Source organism: Bos mutus, chromosome 11 (assembly GCF_027580195.1).
Source record: "Bos mutus isolate GX-2022 chromosome 11, NWIPB_WYAK_1.1, whole genome shotgun sequence".
Taxonomy (NCBI): Eukaryota; Metazoa; Chordata; class Mammalia; order Artiodactyla; family Bovidae; genus Bos; species Bos mutus.
In genome coordinates, this window is record NC_091627.1 from 56,115,221 (window position 1) to 56,137,788 (window position 22,568).

General features: G+C 40.9%; 1 long non-coding RNA gene across 1 annotated transcript; it reads right to left on the reverse strand.

Annotated features, from left to right (window-relative positions):
- Positions 1-4: 4 nt before the first annotated feature.
- On the reverse strand, positions 5-21,941 carry LOC138989888 (uncharacterized). Its single transcript, XR_011466046.1, has 3 exons — positions 21,808-21,941; positions 4,698-4,831; positions 5-235 (listed from the first exon to the last, which is right to left on the reverse strand). It is a non-coding gene; the product is annotated as an uncharacterized lncRNA (long non-coding RNA).
- Between the last annotated feature and the right edge of the window lie 627 nt (positions 21,942-22,568).

Below are 22,568 nucleotides of genomic sequence, written 5' to 3' on the forward strand. Positions count from 1 at the left end.
CAGTCATATTCAGCTCTTTGAGACCCCATCAACTGTAGCCCACCAGGCTCCTCTGTCCATGGAATTCTTTAGGCAAGAATACTGGAGTGGATTGCTGTTTCCTTCTCCAAGGGATCTTCCCAACCCAGGAATCGAACCTGGGTCTCCTGTACTGCAGGCAGACTCTTTACCGTCTGTGTCACAAGGGAAGCCCTAATTGAAGTATGGTAGTTGATTTCCAACGTTGTGCCAATCTCTGCTGTACAGCAAAGTGACCCAGTTATACACATATAGACATTCTTTTTCTAATAGTCTTTTCCACTGTGATTTAATCAATTGTTTTGCTGTTTATAAAACTCTTAGTTGACAGCTTTAATGCTTCTCCAACATAGATCACATTCTAGATCATTTGGTCATGGTGCATAATCTCATTTGCTAGTATTTTGTTGAGGGCTTTTATGTCTAGATATATAATATATATTTTGGTCTGTAGTTTCTAGCATTTTTGTCTGGTTTTGATATTAGGGTAATACTAGCCTCATAAAATAAGCTAGGAAGTGTTGCTTCCTCTGCTATTCTTTTGGGAGAGCTTATGAAGACAGCATTAATTCTTTAAATGTTTGCTGACATTCACCAGTGAAATCACAAAGTCACAGGTTTTTCTTTGTGGGGAGTTTCTTTTTGTTAATATTTCAATCTACTTTTAATAGCTTCAGACTTTCTATTTCTTCCTGGCTAGTTTAAGTATGTCTTTCTTTCTATGAATTTGTCCAATTCATCTAAGTTACCTAATTTTTGGCATACCATATTTTGGTTCATATTACTCCCTTGTCATTCTTCATAACTCTGTAAGTTTGATAGTAATGTTCTCTTTTATTTTTTACTTTGGTTATTTGACTGCTCTCATCTTTCTCTTGGTCAGTCTATCTAAAGACTCATGTATTTCTTTTTCTTTTTAAAAGTCAGCTTTTGGTTTAATTAATATTCTCTACTGTTTTTTACTCTATATTTCATTTATTTCTATTGTGATTTTATTATTTTCTTTCTCCTGCTTACTAGAATTTTATTACCACTTCTTTTTCTAATTTCTGGAAATTGAAGCTTAGGTAAATAATTTGAGATCGTTCTTCTTTTCTGACACAAGTATGTACCACTGCAAGCACAGCTTTAGCCGCATATTATAAGTTTAAGTGTGTGTGTCTTCATTTTCATTCATCTCAAAGTGTTTTCTAATTCACCTTGCCATTTCTTCTTCAACCCTTTGGTATTTTAGTTTTTCCACATATTTGTGGATTTCTCAAATTTTTTGTTACTGATGTTCAATTTCATCCACTGCGATCAGAGGACATACTTTGTAGCATCGGCATCCTGGAGAATGCTTCATGTGTACTTGAGAAGAAAGTAAATTCTAATATTATTGGGTAGAGTGCTCTAGAGATGTCTGTTAAATCTACATTGTATATAGTATCGTGAAACTTTTTATTTCATTGTTGATCTGCTTTGTCCTTGTTATTTAGTCGCTAAGTCACGTCTGACTCTTTGCAACCCCATGGATCTCCCAATCTTCTGCTTACTTTTTCTTTAAATATTTATTCATTTATGGCTGCTCTGGGTCTTTGTTGCTGCATACAGGCTTTCTTTAACTGTGATGAGCAGGGGCTATGCCTCATTGCAGTGTGCCAGCTTCCTATTTTAGGAGCTCCTCTCATCTTGGAGTACAGGCTCTAGGCAAGTAGGCTTCAGGGCCTGTGGCCCATGGACTCGTAGTTTTGGCACACAGACTTGGTTGCCCCGAGGCATTAGGGATCTTCCCCAACCAGGGATCAAACCCATACCCCTGCATTGGCAGGCGGATTCTTAACCACTGAACAACCAGGGAAGCCCATCTTCTGCTTGTGTTTTTTAAAATCATTATTGAAGTAGGGTATTGAAGTCTCTATTATTCTCTGTTTTTTCACTCAATAAAATCAGTTTTTATTTCACATATTTTGATGGTCTGTTCTCAGGTGCATATATGTTTATGGTCATTATAGATGGATTGAAACTTTTATCACTACAAAATGCCCCTTTTTAACATTTTTAAAGTCTGTGCCTGTGTGCTTAGTCACTTAGTCATGTCCAACTCTCTGCTATAGCCCATGGACTGTAGCCCACCAGGCTCCTCTATCCATGGGAATCTCCAGGCAATAATATTGGAATGGGTAGACGTTCCCTTCTCCAGGGTATTTTTCCAACACAGGGATCAAACCTCGGTCTCCTGGTCTGGAGGAGGGAGACCATTACAGGCAGATTCTTTACCATCTGAGCCACCAGGGAAGCCCTTTTAAAGTCTATGTTGTCTTACATTAGTAGAGCCACTCCAGCTTTCTTATGGTTACTGCTTGGATAATATATCTTTTCCCATTTGTTTTCTTTCAGTCTTTGAATCTAAAGTATTTCTTCTATTGATGGGATACAGATGGATCATATTTATTTATCCAAGCAGAAAATGTCTTCATTATCATATTGCTTAATTCATTAACATTTAATATTGTTATTGATATAGTTTGATTTATATCTGATATTTTGCTTTTGTTTTCTAAACATCTCTGGTCTTTTTTGTTCTTCTATTTATCATTTTATGTGTTCTTTCTCATTAAGTGAATATCTTCTAGTGGAACATTTTAATTTCTTGAATGATTTTTTTCAAGTAATTTTCTTAGTGTTTGCTCCAGGGCATTTTACATATGTTTTAACTTAGTAACTCTACTTCAGATTTATACTAACTTAATTCAAATGAGATACAGAAATTTTCTCCTAATGCTTCTATTCCCTCTTAATTCTTTTTCTGCTGTTATGGGCTTTCCTGGTGCCTCAGACTATAAAGAATCCAGCTGTAATGCAGGAGACCTTGATCCCTCGGTTAAGAAGATCCCCTGGAGAAGGGAACAGCTACCCACTCCAGTACTCTGGCCTGGAGAATTCTATGGACTGTATAATCCCTGGGGTCGCAAAGAGTCGGATATGACAACAAATATGGAAAACTCAGCAGTGGCTGCAGGATTGGAAAAGGTCAGTTTTCATTCCAATCCCAAAGAAGGGCAATGCCAAAGAATGTTCAAACTATCACACAATTATACTCATTTCACATGCTAGCAAAATAATGCTCAAATTTCTTCAAACCAGGTTTCAATAGTACATGGACCAAGAACTTCCAGATGTTAAAGCTGGATTTAGAAAAGGCAGAGGAACAAGAGTTTAAATTGCCAACATCTATTGGATCATAGAATAATCAAGAGTATTCCAGAAAAACATCTACTTCTGCTTCACTGACTATGCTAAAGTCTTTGACTGTGTGGATCATAACAAACCGTGGAAAATTTTTAAAGAGATGGGAATACCAGACCACCTGATCTGCCTCCTGAGAAACCTGTATGCAGGTCAATAAGCAACAGTTAGAACTGGACATGAAACGATGGACTGGTTCAAAATTGGGAAAGGAGTACGTCAAGGCTGTATATTGTCACCTTGCCTATTTAACTTCTATGCAGAGTACATCATGTGAAATGCCAGGCTGGATGAAGCACAAGCTGGAATCAAGATTGCTGGGAGAAATACCAATAACCACAGATATCCAGAAGACACCACCTTTATGGTAGAAAGCAAAGAGGAATTAAAGAGCCTCTTAATGAAAGTGAAAAAGGAGAATGAAAAATCTGGCTTAAAACTCAACATTCAAAAACCTAAAATCATGATATCCAGTCCCATGACTTCGTGGCAAATAGATAGATAAAAAATGGAAACTGAGAGACTTTATTTTCTTGGGCTGCAAAATCACTGAAGATGGTGATTGCAGCCATAAAATTAATAGACGCTTACTCCTTGGAAGAAAAGTTATGACCAAACTAGACAGCATATTAAAAAGCAGGGACATTACTTTGCCAAAAAAGGTCCACCTAGTCAAAGCTATGGTTTTTCCAGTAATCATGTATGGATGTGAGAGTTGGACTATAAAGAAAGCTGAGCATGGAAGAATTGATGCTTTTGAACTGTGGTGTTGGAGAAGACTCTGAAGAGTCTCTTGGACCGCAAGGAGATTAAACCAGTCAATCGTAAAAGAAACCAACCTGCATATTCATTGGAAGGACTGATGTTGAAGCTGAAACTCCAACATTTTGGCCACCTGATGTGAAGAGCCAACTCATTAGAAAAGACTCTGATGCTGGGAAAGACTGAAGGCAGGAGGAGAAGGGGGTCCAAACTCAATGGACATGAGTTTGAGCAAGCTCTGGGAAATGGACAGGAAAGCCTGGCTTGCTGCAGTCCATGGGGTCACAAAGAGTTGGACACAGCTGAGCTACTGAACAGAAAAATATATATAAGTGAGTGTGTGTGTGTGTGTGTGTGTGTGTGTGTGGTGGCTCAGACGGTAAAGCGTCTGTCTGCAATGCAGGAGACCCGGGTTCAATCCCTGGGTTGGGAAGATCCCCTGGAGAAGGAAATGGCAGCCCACTCCAGTATTCTTGCCTGGAAAATCCCATGGACAGCGGAGCCTGGTAGGCTACTGTCCATGGGGTCGCAAAGAGTTGGACACAACTGAGCAACAACATTTTTATATAGGCTTACCTGATATCTCAGATGGTAAAGAATCTGCCTGCAATGTGGGAAACCAAGGTTCAATCCCTGGGTTGGGAAGATCCCCTGAAGAAAGGAATGACAACCCACTGCAGTATTCTTACCTGGAAAATCCCAGAGACTGAGGAGCCTGACAGGCTATAGTCATGGGGTCACAAAGAGTTGGATGTGACTGCTGGCTAACATCTACAGATGTTACAAATCCATCAATATGTTGTCATAATTTTGATTTCTGTGTCTATTAGAGAAATTAAGAAAAGAAAGAGGAGCAATTAGTGACAGAGTTTGATGTATTTACCTTTTTATTTACTGTTTTTCATTCTTTTCATTTGTTCTGGTGGGTTTGAGTTACCATCCAGTGTCATTTCCTTGGTCCCAAGGTAGGGCCTCTATCCTATGATTTGGGAACTAGATGGAGGAAGGGAGCCTCTGACCTCATCGCTATACTCATCAGGAATTAAACCTGTTTATCTTGGAGTTGAAGGGGATAAAAAATGGTCACTGCCTGCTCTTTTCAGTGAGACAGGTAAGCTTTTATTAGAGCTGAGGGAAGAGGATGCCCCATCTTCTTGAGTATCCCCACCCAGAATAGACCTTTAGTCAAGCTGAGCTGGGGTAAAGATAATGAGGGAGAGGTTCATGGTTCAAAAGCCACAGATTCTCACCATTGTTACAAGATTTTAGTAGATTTTCTTGAATATGCAATTTCTTCCTTTGTTGAATATCTGAAAGATTATTGCCAAAGACTTAAAATGTTTTCGTTTAATAGTTTTCAGCACGTGCTTAGTTGCTCAGTCATATCCAACCCTTTGCGACCCCATGGACTGTAGCCTGCCAGGCTCCAGTAGTTTTCAGTAGCTCTGCTTATTGTGCTGAGCTTCTTGTGCTATATTATTAAAAGTGAACCCTGTCCTCCTATATTCTTATTTTTTAATCATATTTGTTTTTGTTGTTTAATCACTAAGTTGTGTCCAACTCATTTGTGAACTTATGGACTATAGCCAGCCAGGGTTACTGTCCATGGGATTTCCCAGGCAAGAATACTGGAGTGGGTTGCCATTTCCTTCTCCTTCATGACCTTCATGACCCAGGGATCAAACCCATGTCTCCTGCATTGGCAGGAGGGTCCTATACCACTGAGCTACCAGGGAAGCCCTTTTTATCAGATATATTCCTTTTTTTATCTTAAACATATTTATCATTCATTTATTGCTCTCTGGCTTGATCATATTGACAAAGTTTTGAAAATTTTGTTCATTATTTCTAAGAAAAATATTTTAGTTTTATTAAATATCTTTTGGGCTTCCCTGGTAGCTTAGCCTTGAAGAATCCTACTGCCAATTCAGGAGATGCAGGTTCAGCCCCTGGGTTGGAAAGATTCCCCGGATAAAGAAAATGGCAACCCACTCCAGTATTCTTGCCTGGAAAATCCCATGGACAGAGGAAACAAGTGGGCTATACTCTATGGGGTTGTAAAAGATTTGAACACAACTTAGTGACTAAACAACCACAACAAGATGTATCTTTTACCTTTTGTTTTCTATTTCGTTCATTTCTACATTCATCTGTACTAATTTCTTCCAGCATATGTCTATATCAGTATTTATCCTATGCATTCTTTTGATCCATTTTATTACCCTGTTTTAGCTTCTGGAGTTGAAATCTTAGCTCACTGATTTTCAGTCTTTCCTGTGTTCAATTAATTCAATAAATGGATTATTTAAAACTATCCATTTATATATATATATATGTATTTCTTATTCTTTGTTTCCATTAAGCAATTCATAAATCCCATCTTAATTGGTCTTTAAATTGCATGATGTTCAAAGGTTTTGTTTTGTTTTAGGTGAATTGACAGGACTGTCTTTTACTTCAAAAGTCAATGCATTTTAACTTTTTAAAGACTTTTTTGACATGAACCATTTGTAAAATCTTTATTAAATTTATTACAACATTGCTTCAGCTTTATGTTCTGGTTTCTTGGCTGAAAGGTATGTGGGACCTTAGCTCCCCAGCCAGGGACTGAACCCACACCACCTGCATTAGAAGGCAAAGTCTTAACTGCTGGACTGCCAGGGAAATCCCAATTCATTTAAAATAATGATTCTAACCAAATTTCTGCTTTGGGGAATTTTTTATCATTTTATTTGCAAACATCTACATGGCTACATTTTATAAAATTAAGGTGCAGACTGTGGAGGAGTGAATTTCAATAGAATTGACTTCTGCTGGGGAGGAATTACTTTATGAATTTCTTACAATGTGCTGTGAATATAAATATTTTCCATTTTCAGAGCGTTTGCCATTCTCAGATATATATCAAAACTGACACTGTCTGTTTGCAACCTCTTTGTTACTCTTCCCCATCTCTTATACCTTTTTCTAGGGTCTAATATAGGATTGATTTTTTTAAAAATCAGTGTTATGTTTCCTTTTCTGGAATAGATCCATTATTCCTGTTTACAGTGAGACTTTAAAAGAAAGATAAAATCTTTGATTGCCTTTCACAGAGATTATAAGAATGAAATTACAAAACATTAAGCAAAATGGCTGCTGCTGTTGCTAAGTCGCTTCAGTCGGGTCCGACTCTGTGCGACCCCATAGACAGCAGCCCACCAGGCTCCCCCGTCCCTGGGAGTCTCCAGGCAAGAACACTGGAGTGGGTTGCCATTTCCTGCTCCAATGCATGAAAGTGAAAAGTGAAAGTGAAGTCGCTCAGTCGTGTCCGACTCTTCGAGACCCCATGGACTGCAGCCCACCAGGCTCCTCCGTCCATGGGATTTTCCAGACAAGAGTACTGGAGTGGGGTGCCATTGCCTTCTCTGAAGCAAAATGGCTGGGCATACCCTAATCCAAAGACTTCAGACATAGGATCTGTGATGAAGAATAAGTAGAAGATTCACCCATGCATCATCCCACATGCCTCAGAGCAAGCTCACATCCTTTTCTACAAACAAGAGACCAGAGAATGGAAGAGTTTATTAAGTACTTAAGCAATACCTTCTGGTCATGTTTAAGTGATTGGGCAAATAGTTTTTTCTTCAGACACCAGTAACCTGGCAGTCTTGAAAGTCGATTTCTTTGCCTAACCTACTACTTTACTTAAAAGGATTACTGTTTAAAGATCAGCACTAGACATAGCTATACTCAAAGTAAAAAAAAAAAAAAGTATAGATAAATATCTTTACATTTAAATCAAATTCGAAGGTAGTCTGGTGGCAATTTATTTTGACATCCAGAAAAGTATTAGAAATTCCTGAATAAAGCTGTGTTAGAGAAAATGTTAATGCAAACAGCAAGGGTTGGGGTCTTCCCCCAGGGATGCGCTTACTAGGGTGCATTAGAGGAGAGCAGAGTTCTCAAGAACTAAGAGAACTGCTTGTAGATGTCCCCATGTCAGCTATCCAGCTCAGACTCTATCTATAAGGACTTCATTTGAATGATTTGCTCACCAGGCTGGATAGCATCACCAACTCAATGGATATGGATCTCAGCAAACTCCAGGAGATAATGAAGGACAGGGGAGCCTGACATGCTGCAGTCTATGGGGTCTCAAAGAATTGGGCCTGACTTAGTGACTGAAAAATAGCAAAGGCAACCATATAAATACTGCCTACTGTAGCTTACTTATAAATGTGTCAAAGCACCCTGGGGCATTTCCTAGGAGAGAGTAAGCATCCAGCCATTCTATTTTGGCTCATTCTGAAACTTCCATCCTTTGTCCCAGTCTTCAGGATGCCATTAGTATCTCATGACTGGCCGTCATTCATTTGTTTGGGCTATTAATAGTAACTTGACATCCTGGGGAAGATAAACACTTCCCATTTTAACACAGGAATCCCAAAAGTATAGTATATCATCTCAAAGACATGAATTTCTAAAGTTAGGAGTTGGGAACACCAAAACATTTCTCAGTTGATCCTAAATCACATTGCAGAGGTTCCTTGGGACAAACACAGGGCCTCCTCTTCTGCTGGCTTCTTGCAGCTGAATTCCTCACTCACTGTCCTATGCTGCTGCTGCTAAGTCGCTTCAGTCGTGTATGACTTTGTGCGACCCCATAGACAACAGCCCGCCAGGCTCCCCCGTCCCTGGGATTCTCCAGGCAAGAACACTGGAGTGGGTTGCCATTTCCTTCTCCAATGCATGAAAGTGAAAAGTGAAAGTGAAGTTGCTCAGTTATGTCCAACTCTTCATGACCCCATGGACTGAAGCCTACCAGGCTCCTCTGTCCATGGGATTTTCCTGGCAAGAGTACTGGAGTGGGGTGCCATTGCCTTCTCCAATAGCAACTACTAACTCAATACACCCACCTCCGGAAGACTTGCCACTAGAATATACAGCATCACTGGCTCCAAAGCTGAACAGCTCCATTTGCAACGCATAAACCATCTACAAAGTAGGGCACTGAATTGTATTGATTGAGCAATAGGAACAACAAGCCACTTAGCATGCAGATAAGGTCCACTGGCTTTTGCATCTATAGCAAGCACTTCTCTCTTTCACTCTCTCTGTCAATGCCTAGCAGATATTTACTAGTGCTCATGCTCAGTAGCTCAGTTGTATCTGACCCTTTGCAACCCCATGGACTGTAGCCCACCAAGCTCCTCTGCCCATGAAATTTTCCTTGCAAGAATACCAGAGTGGGTTGCCATTTCATTCTCCAGGGGATCTTCCAGACCCAGGGGCTGAACCCATATCTCCTGCATTGGCAGGAGGGTTCTTTACCACTGAGCCACCAGGGAAACCCAGTTCTCACTTTAGTCATCCCTTAGCACCCCTGTCAGTGCCATAATTCTGGATGGGTAGGACCATGGGGCATAACCAAGATGGTCATTCTGAAGGTGCATTCATCCTATTGGGAGGAACAAGATGGCAAAAAGGCATCAAAGTGGTGAAGTGATTGTTAGGGAAAGAAAGGAGTAAACGGATCAACTGGATAACGTTGATTGAATCCAATGCTCATTATATGTACCATAATGAGTATTTGTATGCTCAAAAGTGGACAGTAATCTGTTAGGCAGGCAAAAAACAAGTCATAGAAGGGAAAAGCTTCTTAAAAGGCAGGAGAATTTGTTGCAAGCATTTTGGATGAATTCATGTACCATAAGGCAGTATTGCATTTTTAGCACCTCTCTCAAGAGGAAAAAGAAAAGTAACATTCTGTAGCTCTATATCAAGGGAGTTTAGGAAGGATTGAATTATAATAAATGAATTTACATGAGGACTCGTTTTTATCAAACAGGAATGCTTAAGATGAAAGAATAAGACATTATACAACCAAAGAAAGCTAAGCCTCTTTAAAATAATCCTGTTAGCATGTGAATTTTAGAATCTGATAATTTATAAATGTCACCAGTCCCTGGCCTGTCACCTGTATCTTCAACTCCATGCCAGTCTATTCAAAAGAAGCAACTGCTCGTTCCCACATGTATCTGAATTTACATTTCATCTACTCTCTCATTCCAAGTCCAGTAGCATGGGCAGAAAAGACTGTCACCCTGAAATATACTCCAAGGGCTGACATGAGCTCTACAGGAGGCTGTGGCCTGAAGGGTATGATATGAACAGTGTTTTACAGGGCTTCTCACAACCACAGCCACTCACACACAGCCCCACAGGCTGACACAGAACCTGGAATGGCATCCTTCTTTTAACCTTAGCCTTGTCTCCGGAAGTTATCTGTTAACACATGCAAATAACCTTCTGTAAAGCAATCAACTAGTAAAACAATTGCACCCACCAAAGTCAACCTTTGTTGTTGTTACTCAGTTGCTAAGTCACATCCAACTCTTTGTGACTCCATGGAGTGTATCATGCCAGGTTTCCCTGTCTGTCACTGTCTCCTGGAGTTTATGCTCAAGTTCATGTCCCTTGAGTCAGTGATACTATCTAACCATCATCCTCTGCCACCCCCTTCTCCTTTGGCCTTCAATCTTCCCCAGCATCAGGGCCTTTTCCAATGAGTCAGCTGTTTGCATCAAGTGGCCAAATTATTGGCGCTTCAGCTTTAGCATCAGTCAATCATTGATTAGTTCCTAAATAGAAATCTGAAAGAATACAACAAAGAAAACTAAGTGGTGGAGGAGGATATTGATAAAAGTCTCAAAACTTGGCTGATCATCACAGTCACCTGTAGAATGTGTTTAAAACACAGAATCCTGTACCCTCCTGGATGAAATGCTGATTCATTAGCTCTGGAGTTGGTATGAGGAATAGTATTTTAACAGGCACCCCAGATGATTTTTATCAGTTTTAAATTTTTATTGAAGTATAGTTGATTTACAATGTTGTGTTAATTTTTGCTATATAGTAAAGTGATTCAGCTATACACATATATACATTTTTATATTCTTTTCTATTATGGTTTATCAGAGGACATTGAATACAGGTTCTCTGTGTCATACAGTAGGACCATGTTGTTATCCATTCTGCATATAAATGTTTACATCTGCTAACCCCAACCTAATGGCCACCATGATTTAGAAGCCACTGCAGGTTATTCCTGGGCTTCCCTGGTGGCTCAGTGGTAAAGAATCTGCCTGTCAATGCAGGAGACTCAGATTCAGTCCCTGAGTAAGGAAGATCCCCTGGAGAAGGAAATGGCAATACTTTCCAGTATTCTTGCCTGGATAATCCAATGGACAGGGGAGCCTGGCTGGTTACAGTCCACGGGGTCGCAAAGAGTTGGACACGACTGAACAACAGAGCAGGCACACAAGCAGGTCAATCCTGGAAGGGTCTCAACAGTGGAGACCCTGCACAGCCATTATGCAGCACCTAGGCAGTGGGTACCCTGAAAACCAGTTACTCCTCTCCTCTCCCTTACAGTAGTATAAGGGCATAAACACAGGGAACTAATGATAAAATGGGAGAACAAAACACCAGCCTCATAAATGAAAGCCTGAAGTGCAAGGTAAAGCCTGTTCACGAGCCTAATCAGCAAAATGAGGGTCAAAAGCACAAGTGATGGGCAAATGCTATCTTTTCAATGCATTAGCCTCCTTGCCTGGGTGATGAGGCCTGAGAGGAGTCAGCCTCCCACCATCTCACTCATTCTTCTTCTTGCACAAAAGACAGAGTAAAGAGTTTACAGGAAGAAACAGAAATGTCCAGTGCCACCCCTATTCTGCTGGGAGGCAAGTGGATGTCTCCTTCTAAAAAACATGAATTAACAAAATACAAATTTCTCAAACAAAGACAATCAGAGTTTAACTCTAGGATACGCCCATGGTCATATCAGCACAGCATTTTGCTTTCAATGGACATCATGGGGCGGGGCGTGGAGGGGCGGGGGGTGGCGGGCGGTGCAGGCAGGGGAAGGAGGGGAAAGGGTGATGGGTGAGCTTGGCTTTGTCTTTGATCATATCCACAATATGTAGGAGAGATACACAGCAAACACAGAGCAAAAGTGAAAACAACAAAAACAAAATGAAATTGGAAGATTTATTAGACATCTTTCATCCAGGAGTTTTTTAAATGACCACAGCCTGTATCCAAGGTGTAGGCAAGTTATTCCCCTACCCCCTTAGTCTGAAGCCTGGTCTTGCCTGTGCAGACACACCCAGCTCCAACACAGGACAAGCCCAATTCCTGCCTTGAGTATCAAATTTGATCTTTCTTTTTTGTGTGTGTGCCTGTGTCTTACAAGCAGTATTTTATGATTCAGCTCAATGCATTTAAGAGGAAGATAAAACAAAAATAATGTAACATAAAATATCAAACCCTGAGGCACACCAATGTAAGCACTGAGTAGCCTGTAAATATATGTGGAAATGTGAGCATGTGGAGAATGGGGATGCTGAGAAACATTCACACAGAGTAAACCCAGGACAGGCTCTGGCTTTTGAATGTTTGGAAAGTGGTTTTGAAGATATGCACGCTTTCTCTTGTTGTCATCCTCTCAGTCCCAACAATTTCCCAGTGACTCTCACTGCTTGTGAGATTAGTGATTGTGGCTCCTTAGTGATTGATGCGGAGAAGGCAATGGCAACCCACTCCAGTTCTTGCCTGGAGAATCCCAGGAACAGGGGAGCCTGGTGGGCTGCCGTCTATGGGGTTGCACAGAGTCAGACACGACTGAAGTTACTTAGCAGCAGCAGTGATTGATGGCTCTTCCATCTAAAACAATCTTAACAATGGTCATGTTTAAAAAAAAAAAAAAAAAAAAACAAGCAAAATCTAAACTTCCTAACTTCTTCAACAAATGCCAATACTAAGAGAGGCTTCTAGATTTCTATCTCTTCCATAACTGCCTTCCTCCAAACTCACTCTGTGAAAGCACCTATCTAAATCCTCAGAATATCAATCAATAAACACAGCATCCCAGGGCGCATGTGAGCCCTGCCCTTCCTCCATGAACTGATGAATCTAGACTGGGGAGTCTAGCATATTTATTCAATGAAGTTTTCAATTAAAAACTGACAAGAAGGCCCAAGATGAACTCAAATATTAGAGAAATAAGAAACCTGTCATGGATTAAGCAAGTATTTCCAATGCAAAATGGACCATGTGACGAATGAAAATCTAAAGGCAGCAAGATGCACTAGAAGCAAATGAATTCAAAAGAAAAAGCATGTACACTTTAAAAAAAAAAAACTGAAACAAGGAGGAAGGGGCAATTTGCTTTTGTTCTATTAGTTAAAAATAGTATCTGTTCGTAATAATACTTTGATGGTTTGGCCCTCTCAAGAGATGACAAAATGGAATTTTTATTTGATTCAGGATATATTTTAGGTGCTTTATATCTTTGGATTTTAAATATGTTTCAGTATATGTCCCATTTAAACAATTACCCGGGTTGGTTAAGGGGCTTCCCAGGTGGCTCAGCAGTAAAGAATCTGCCTGCCAATGCAGGAGACATGGTTTTGATCCCTGGGTCAGGAAGATCCCCTGGAGAAGGAAATGGCAACCCACTTCAGTATTGCTGCCTGGAGAATCCCATGGAGAGAAGAGCCTGGCGGGCTATAGTCTGAGGGGTTGCAGAGCCAGGCTCTAAGCACGCAAGCTGGTCGGTTAAAACGGACAAAAAAAAAAAACAAGGAAGAAAACTAGGTTTTATTCCTTTGTGGGGGAAAGCATATATTTTGAGTTCATTTATAAATTCAACAAATTAATAGAGTTAGTTCAAGGGTTCAGGATACAACCCACAGTTTAATTCATGGTCAACTTCCACACAAGAATCTAAAACTTAGAAAATCGTGACCATATTTTATGCATGTCTTATTTCTTGGCCTAACATTAGCCTCATGTGATGGCTGTACCCCATTTTTATAGGAAACAATAGGTCATTTTTATTTCTCCACATAAAAGTCGCATGACTTTTTTTACTACAATGTTTTATTTATACCTGGCAATTATGATACACAACACCAGAATTGTATCTTATCCAAGAACAATTTGTAATACATGCATGTAGGCACTGACAGTTTAACTTATCTCTTTCCCAAAATACTCACATCACTGCTTTCTTGGTTGTTGCCCCATAAGTATAGTGTCGTGTATCAGTAATTTTTAAAATATACCATGTTTCTTCTTATGATGACCACCTTACTCTACTCCTTAAATCCCTAGTTATGGACTATAAAGCTGACACAAAGCGCATCACCATCCACCAATGGATTGTAACAAAGATAAGATACACAGCCACACCACTTTTTTCCCCCCTTTTTCCTTAAAACTGTAGGCATTGCCAGACAGGCTTTAGCAAAACATAATATGACACAAAATTCTGAGGTCTAGAAAAATACTCTTCCAAGCAGAATTTCTCCTCTTGTCTTTCATGACATATGTGAGGGTGCTTTTCTTTCAGGATCCTGGATAGCATTTCTGTCTTAGGGCATTTATCTTGTCCACATGCTCCTAGTTTATCAAGGAAGGATTGAACAGCTCTGAAAGGCACCGTTAGTGCCTTATTGCTTGGCTGCATTCACATACAGCACGGAGACGGTAGCGGTAAACCAGGGAGAAGTCAGCAATTCTTCATATCAGTCCTTTAGGCAGGTAAAAACCACTCCACCTTAGACTGCAGAACATGCCACTACACCCTAGATTGCAGTACAAATTCAAAAGCACAGGATCACAGCTCATAAGCAATGACATGTCCAGAGCATGCACATGCTGATTGCCCTAATTTCCTCTGAAGGGATCTACAGGTCCTTGCGTTTCTCCCCAACTGAAGATGATTTCCTGAAGTTCTAAAAGACTACATATCTCCTACATGGTTAATAACCATCCCTGATTCTTACTCCATCCTTGACACTCACCCCATTGTTCAAAGGCATCCTGAGATCTACTCGAAATAGATGCTGGTTTAGCCCAAAGACTGACAATTTTTAAAAGGTGAACCTGCCTGAGTAATATTCTTTTGTATATATGGACCACAATTCTTTATCCACTCCTCTGTCAATGGACATTTAGGATGCTTCCATGACTTGGCTATTGTAAACAGTGCTGCAATGAACATTGGGGTGCATGTATCCTTTCAGATCATGTTTTTCTCCAGATTAAAAAGAAAAATGAAATAATGCTATTTGCAGCAACATGGATGGACCTAGAGAGTGTCACACTGAGTGCAGTAAGTCAGACAAAGAAGGAGAAATATTGTATGGAATTCCTTCAGCTCAGTTCAGTTGCTCAGTTGTGTCCGACTGTTTATAACCACATGGGCTGCAGCATGCCAGGCCTCTCTGTCCATCACCAACTCCTGGAGCTCACTCAAACTCATGTTCATTGAGTTGGTGATGCCATCCAACCATCTTATTCTCTGTCATCCCCTTCTTCTCCTGCCTTCAATCTTTCCCAGCATCAGGGTTTTTCAAAAGAGTCAGTTATTCGTAACAGGTGGTCAAAGTATTGTAGTTTCAGCTTCAGCATCAGTCCTTCCAATGAATATTCAGGACTGATTTCCTTTAGGATTAACTGGTTGGATCTCCTTGCTGTCCAAGGGACTCTCAAGAGTCTTCTCCAATACCACAGTTCAAAAGCATCAATTCTTTGGCACTCAGCTTTCTTTATAGTCCAAATTTCACATTTATACATGACTGTATGGATCACAATAAACTGTGGGAAATTCTGAAAGAGATGGGAATACCAGACCACCTGACCTGCCTCTTGAGAAATCTGTATGCAGGTCAGGAAGCAACAGTTAGAACTGGACATGGAACAACAGACTGGTTCCAAATAGGAAAAGGAGTACGTCAAGGCTGTATATTGTCACCCTGCTTATTTAACTTCTATGCAGAGTACATCATGAGAAACGCTGGACTGGAAGAAACACAAGCTGGAATCAAGATTGCTGGGAGAAATATCAATAACCTCAGATATGCAGATGACACCACCCTTATGGCAGACAGTGAAGAAGAACTAAAAAGCCTCTTGATGAAAGTAAAAGAGGAGAGTGAAAAAGTTGGCTTAAAGCTCAACATTCAGAAAATGAAGATTATGGCATCCGGTCCCACCACTTCATGGGAAATAGATGAGGAAACAGTGGAAACAGTGTCAGACTTTATTTTTTGGGGCTCCAAAATCACTGCAGATGGTGACTGCAGCCATGAAATTAAAAGACGCTTACTCCTTGGAAGGAAAGTTATGACCAACCTAGATAGCATATTCAAAAGCAGAGACATTACTTTGCAAACAAATTTCCGTCTAGTCAAGGCTATGGTTTTTCCTGTGGTCATGTATGGATGTGAGAGTTGGACTGTGAAGAAGGCTGAGCGCCGAAGAATTGATGTTTTGAACTGTGGTGTTAGAGAAGACTCTTGAGAGTCCCTTGGACTGCAAGGAGATCCAACCAGTGCATTCTGAAGGAGATCAGCCCTGGGATTACTTTGGAAGGAATGACGCTAAAGCTGAAACTCCAGTACTTTGGCCACCTCATGCGAAGAGTTGACTCATTGGAAAAGACTCTGATGCTGGGAGGGATTGGGGGCAGAGGGAGAAGGGGACAACAGAGGATGAGATGGCTGGATGGCATCACTGACTCGATGGACATGAGTCTAAGTGAACTCCGGGAGTTGGTGCTGGACAGGGAGGCCTGGCGTGCTGCGATTCATGGGGTCGCAAAGAGTCGGACACAAATGATCTGATCTGATCTGATCTGACTGGAAAAATCATAGCTATGACTAAATGGACCTTTACTGGCAAAGTAATGTCTCTGCTTTTTAATATGCTATCTAGGTTGGTCATAGCTTTCCTTCCAAGGAGCAAATCTATTTTAATTTCATGGCTTCAGTCACCATCTGCAGTGATTTTGAAGCCCAGGAAAATAAAGTCTGTCACTGGTTCCATTATTTGCCCATTCATTTGCCATGAAGTGATGGGACCGGATGCCATGATCTTAGTTTTCTGAACGTTGGCATTCCTTACATGTGAAATCTAAAAAGAAATGGTACAAATGAACTTACTCACAAAACAGAAAGAGACTCACAGACTTATAAAATGGACTTATGGTTGCCATGAGGGAAGGAATAGTTAGGGAGTTTGGGAAAGTCAAGTATACACTGCCATATTTAAAATGGAGAACCAACAAGGACCTATTGTATAGCTCATGGAATTCTATTCAGTGAATATGCCAGCCTGGATGGGTGGGAGGTCTGGGAGAGAAAGTATCCATGTATTTATATGGTTGAGCCCCTTCATTGTTTACCAGAAAGTGCCACAACATTGTTAATAGGCTATACCCCAATACAAAATAAAAAGTTTAAAGATTGAAAGAAAATCAAATTAAAATATACAGAATGAAAATTCCTTCCAGAAAATGAAAGGTGAAAGTTTAGTGATTTGTTTTTCAGATTATATCAAAATGTTTCCATGCTAAAATGACTGACTTAAATCATCACAGCAACATGCCAAAATAAACATGCTCCTGGATACAGTTGGAAGTTCTAATCATGACTGATGCTGACTGAGATATTGTACCCCAGCAACTCACCCAGATCTCCCTTACCTCCAGAATAATTCTCACCATCCTCTCTCAAAACTTACCCATCATGGGTTAGATCTGCTAGCTCAATGAATGAAGAATCTGCTTGCAATGCAGAAGATACAGGAAATGCGACTTTGATCCCTGGGTCAGAAAGATCCCCTGGAAGAGGGCATGGCAGCCCACTCCAGTATCCTTGCCTGGGAAATCCCATGGACAGAGGAGCCTAGAGGGCAACAGTCCATAGGGTTGCAAAGAGTCACACATGACTGAAGCAACTAAGCATGCACACACTGGAGACCCAGTGCTGTAGTGATATAAAAATATGATTGAAGCTGATAGTTGGGAAATCCAAAGAAGGGATCATTTTGAAACACTTTACCCTTTGCAAACATTAAATAATTTACTACACACATACCTAAAACATGTAAGATACCACGGTACTCATTTCACAGATGAGAAAACTGAGGCCAGATATTCATATTCATTCCCATAGTCACTCCTCTAATAAATGAGAGTTGCTGTTGTTGTTCAGTTGCTAAATCATGTCCAACTCTTTGCCACCCCATCAACTGCAGCATATCAGGCTTCCCTGTCCTTCACTATTTTCTGGAATTTCCTCAAACTCATGTCCATTGAGTCAATGATGCCATTCAACCATCACAACCTCTGTTGTTCCCTTCTCCTTCTGCCCTTAGCCTTCCCCAGCATCAGAGTCTTTTCCAGCAAGTCAGCTCTTCACATAAGGGGGTTGAAGTATTGGAGCTTCAGCTTCAGCATCAGTCCTTCCATTGAATATTCAGGGTTGAGTTCCTTTAGAACTGACTGGTTTAATCTCTTTGCTGTCCAAGGGACTCTCAAGAGTCTTCTTCAGCACCACAGTTCAAAAGCATCAATAATTGAGAGAGCCAGAATTAAGTGTCAGATCAGATCAGATCAGTCGCTCAGTCGTGTCCAACTCTTTGAGACCCCATGAAGCGCAGCACACCAGGCCTCCCTGTCCATCACCAACTCCCGGAGTTCACTCAGACTCATGCCTATTGAGTCAGTGATTCCATCCAGCCATCTCATCCTCTGTCGTCCTCTTCTCCTCTTGCCTCCAACCCCCCTCCAGCATCAGAGTCTTTTCCAATGAGTCAACTCTTCACATGAGGTGGCCAAAGTACTGGAGTTTCAGCTTTAGCATCATTCCTTCCAAAGAAGTCCCAGGGCTGATCTCCTTCAGAATGGACTGGTTGGATCTCCTTGCAGTCCAAGGGACTCTCAAGAGTCTTCTCCAACACCACACTTCAAAAGCATCAATTCTTCGGCGCTCAGCCTTTTTCACAGTCCAACTCTCACATCCATACATGACCACAGGAAAAACCATAGCCTTGACTAGACGAACCTTTGTTGGCAAAGTAATGTCTCTGCTTTTGAATATGCTATCTAGGTTGGTCATAACTTTCCTTCCAAGGAGTAAGCGTCTTTTAATTTCATGGCTGCAGTCACCATCTGCAGTGATTTTGGAACCCCAAAAAATAGTCTGACACTGTTTCCACTGTTTCCCCATCTATTTCCCATGAAGTGGTGGGACCGGATGCCATGATCTTCGTTTTCTGAATGTTGAGCTTTAAGCCAACTTTTTCACTCTCCACTTTCACCTTCATCAAGAGGCTTTTTAGTTCCTCTTCACTGTCTGCCATAAGGGTGGTGTCACCTGCATATCTGAGGTTATTGATATTTCTCCCAGCAATCTTGATTCCAGCTTGTGTTTCTTCCAGTCCAGCGTTTCTCATGATGTACTCTGCATATAAGTTAAATAAACAGGGTGACAATATACAGCCTTGACGTACTCCTTTTCCTATTTGGAACCAGTCTGTTGTTCCATGTCCAGTTCTAACTGTTGCTTCCTGACCTGCATACAGATTTCTCAAGAGGCAGATCAGGTGGTCTGGTATTCCCACCTCTTTCAGAATTTTCCACAGGTTATTGTGATCCACACAGTCAAAGGCTTTGGCATAGTTAATAAAGCAGAAATAGATGTTTTTCTGGAACTCTCTTGATTTTTCCATGATCCAGCGGATGTTGGCAATTTGATCTCTGGTTCCTCTGCCTTTTCTAAAACCAGCTTAACATCAGGAAGTTCACAGTTCACATATTGCTGAAGCCTGGCTTGGAGAATTTTGAGCATTACTTTACTAGCGTGTGAGGTAAGTGCAATTGTGCGGTAGTTTGAGCATTCTTTGGCATTGCCTTTCTTTGGAATTGGAATGAAAACTGACCTTTTCCAGTCCTGTGGCCACTGCTGAGTTTTCCAAATTTGCTGGCATATTGAGTGCAGCACTTTCACAGCATCATCTTTCAGGATTTGGAATAGTTCAACGGGAATTCCATCACCTCCACTAGCTTTGTTCGTAGTAATGCTTTCTAAGGCCCTCTTGACTTCACATGCCAGGATGTCTGGCTCTAGGTCAATGATCACACCATTGTGATTATCTGGGTCGTGAAGATCTTTTTTGTACAGTTTTTCTGTGTATTCTTGCCATGTCTTCTCAATATCTTCTGCTTCTTTTAGGTCCATACCATTTCTGTCCTTTATCGAGCCCATCTTTGCATGAAATGTTCCTTTGGTATCTCTGATTTTCTTGAAGAGATCTCTAGTCTTTCCCATTCTGTTGTTTTCCTCTATTTCTTTGCACTGATCGCTGAAGAAGGCTTTCTTATCTCTTCTTGCTATTCTTTGGAACTCTGCATTCAGATGTTTATGTCTTTCCTTTTCTCCTTTGCTTTTCGCTTCTCTTCTTTTCACAGCTATTTGTAAGGCCTCCCCAGACAGCCATTTTGCTTTTTTGCATTTCTTTTCCATGGGGATGGTCTTGATCCCTGTCTCCTGTACAATGTCACGAACCTCATTCCATAGCACTCTATCATCAGGCACTCTATCTATCAGATCTAGGCCCTTAAATCTATGTCTCACTTCTACTGTATAATCACAAGGGATTTTAGAATTAAGTGTGGTTCTGTCTAATTCTAACATTTATGTCCTTTGTACTGCATTATGCTAATTAATCCATTAATATTCTCAAAGAACATTTGCATTTTATCCAAAGCTTTAACATTTTAAAGAACATGGGTGGGCTCCAGAATAAATGCGGCTAAGAAGAAGAAATGTCATTCCCCAAGGAACCAAGACAAACTTCCCCTCGGGCCAGAAGTGGGGGCAGAATATGAATGACCCTCTCTCGGCCTCATTTAGACTTTCTTCAGTGAGTTCCAACCCATGTCTCTGTGATTCATTTGAGGGATGGGGGACAATGTGTCTAAGACAGCTGGCTGACTACCAATAAACTTTCTCTTCTCTTTCATAGTTATAGAACGTTGGATTTTTTTTTAAAGCTCAGTTTCATGTCTACCCAGAGAAAGAAAAAAAGAAAAAGAAAAAGAAAAAAAAAAACCTGTTTCTTGTGCTTCTTTGCAATTATGTAGAGCCAGAGGCCTAAGTGCTGCCTGATTAGACCTAAAAAATAATGTCACACCTCCGATGACCAGTTGGCATGCACCCCTTGCCCCAGCATTCCCTCCTTTCTGTAGACTGGAATGCAAGCCTGATGACTGAAGTTGGGCAGCCATCTTGGGCCATTGTTTTGTTAGGTAGGTAGAATAGGGGAAAGGAGTCCAGAATGGCGGTGAAGGCAATGGCACCCCACTCCAGTACTCTTGCCTGGAAAATGCCATGGATGGAGGAGCCTGGTCACTAAGAGTCGGGCACGACTGAGCAACTTCACTTTCATTTTTCACTTTCATGCATTGGAGAAGGAAATGGCAACCCACTCCAGTGTTCTTGCCTGGAGAATCCCAGGGACAGGGGAGCCTGGTGGGCTGCTGTCTATGGGGTCGCACAGAGTCAGACACGACTGAAGTGACTTAGCAGTAGCAGCAGCAAAAGACAAGGAAGGGAAAAGCCGGCAAAAATAGAACAAAGGAAGGTCAAAGGAAGGTCCGAGGACCAGAGTGAAGACTTCAGGTAGAACAAACAGCACTCCTGGCTAAGCCCAATTTGCATAGGGCAGGCCCAGGTGGCGGAAAAAACATATAAAAGGAGGAGCCAAAGCGCTTTCTCACTCTCTTTCTCTCCCACGTGCGTGCGCTCTTTCTCTCTCTCCCTCTCTCACTCTACCCGCCCCCCCCCCCCACCCAAAGCACTCCTCCACTCTCTTCTCGAGTCTTTGGGTTGGCATGCCCTCACGCTTCAAGGATGGATTCTCCTGCTATCTTCTAAATAAAATAGAGCTGTAACACTGATTTACCTAAGAGCTATAACAGGGTTTGTCCAAGATCCGAGAGCTGTGACACGCGGAGGGCTTTAATGTCCATTGCTCCAAATCTTTGTTGTGACGAGACAAAGAACCGAGGAACATACACTCACGTGACAGTTTGATACTAGGAAGAGAAGGTACAAAAATTATATCAGTATGTTGGAGGGAGCCTGGATTGCTCACAACTTGTAGAGCAGAGGAACCATACCTTAGACTGCCTGCATGCCTCCACACTTCCAAGTCAGAGAAAAATAAACTTCTAGTTTATTTAGCTTGGATTTCCTTTCCTGGTAGATGAAACTAACAAAGAGGATTTATACTAAATATTTTCCAGTCTTGTGGGCTTTGTGAACAATGATCTAGCCTAAGAAAAAATAATTTTGTTCAATAAACACTAGCTTTGAATATGAAGATTACAAAGAACATTAATGAGGAGGAAGTAATTGCAAAAATAATGAAATGAAATTACTTCATAGTGGCCTTTTCCCATTCTTAATGCAACCAGCATAATCCAAATACTGTTGTGTCATTCTTGATAACCAATGCATTAGCATAAATGGAACATTCAAGTGTAAATAGTAATTATTCAATTATAATGATCAAGGGGAAGAAGCTGCTGAAAACCATCTCCTGTGCTGAATTCCTATCTAAGAAAATACCATTACATTTTAAGAAGAGACCAGTCTCAATGCCATTAACAGAAATGTGCTATATTCAGAACTGTGTGTCTACCTTCCTTAATAAGAAAGAGT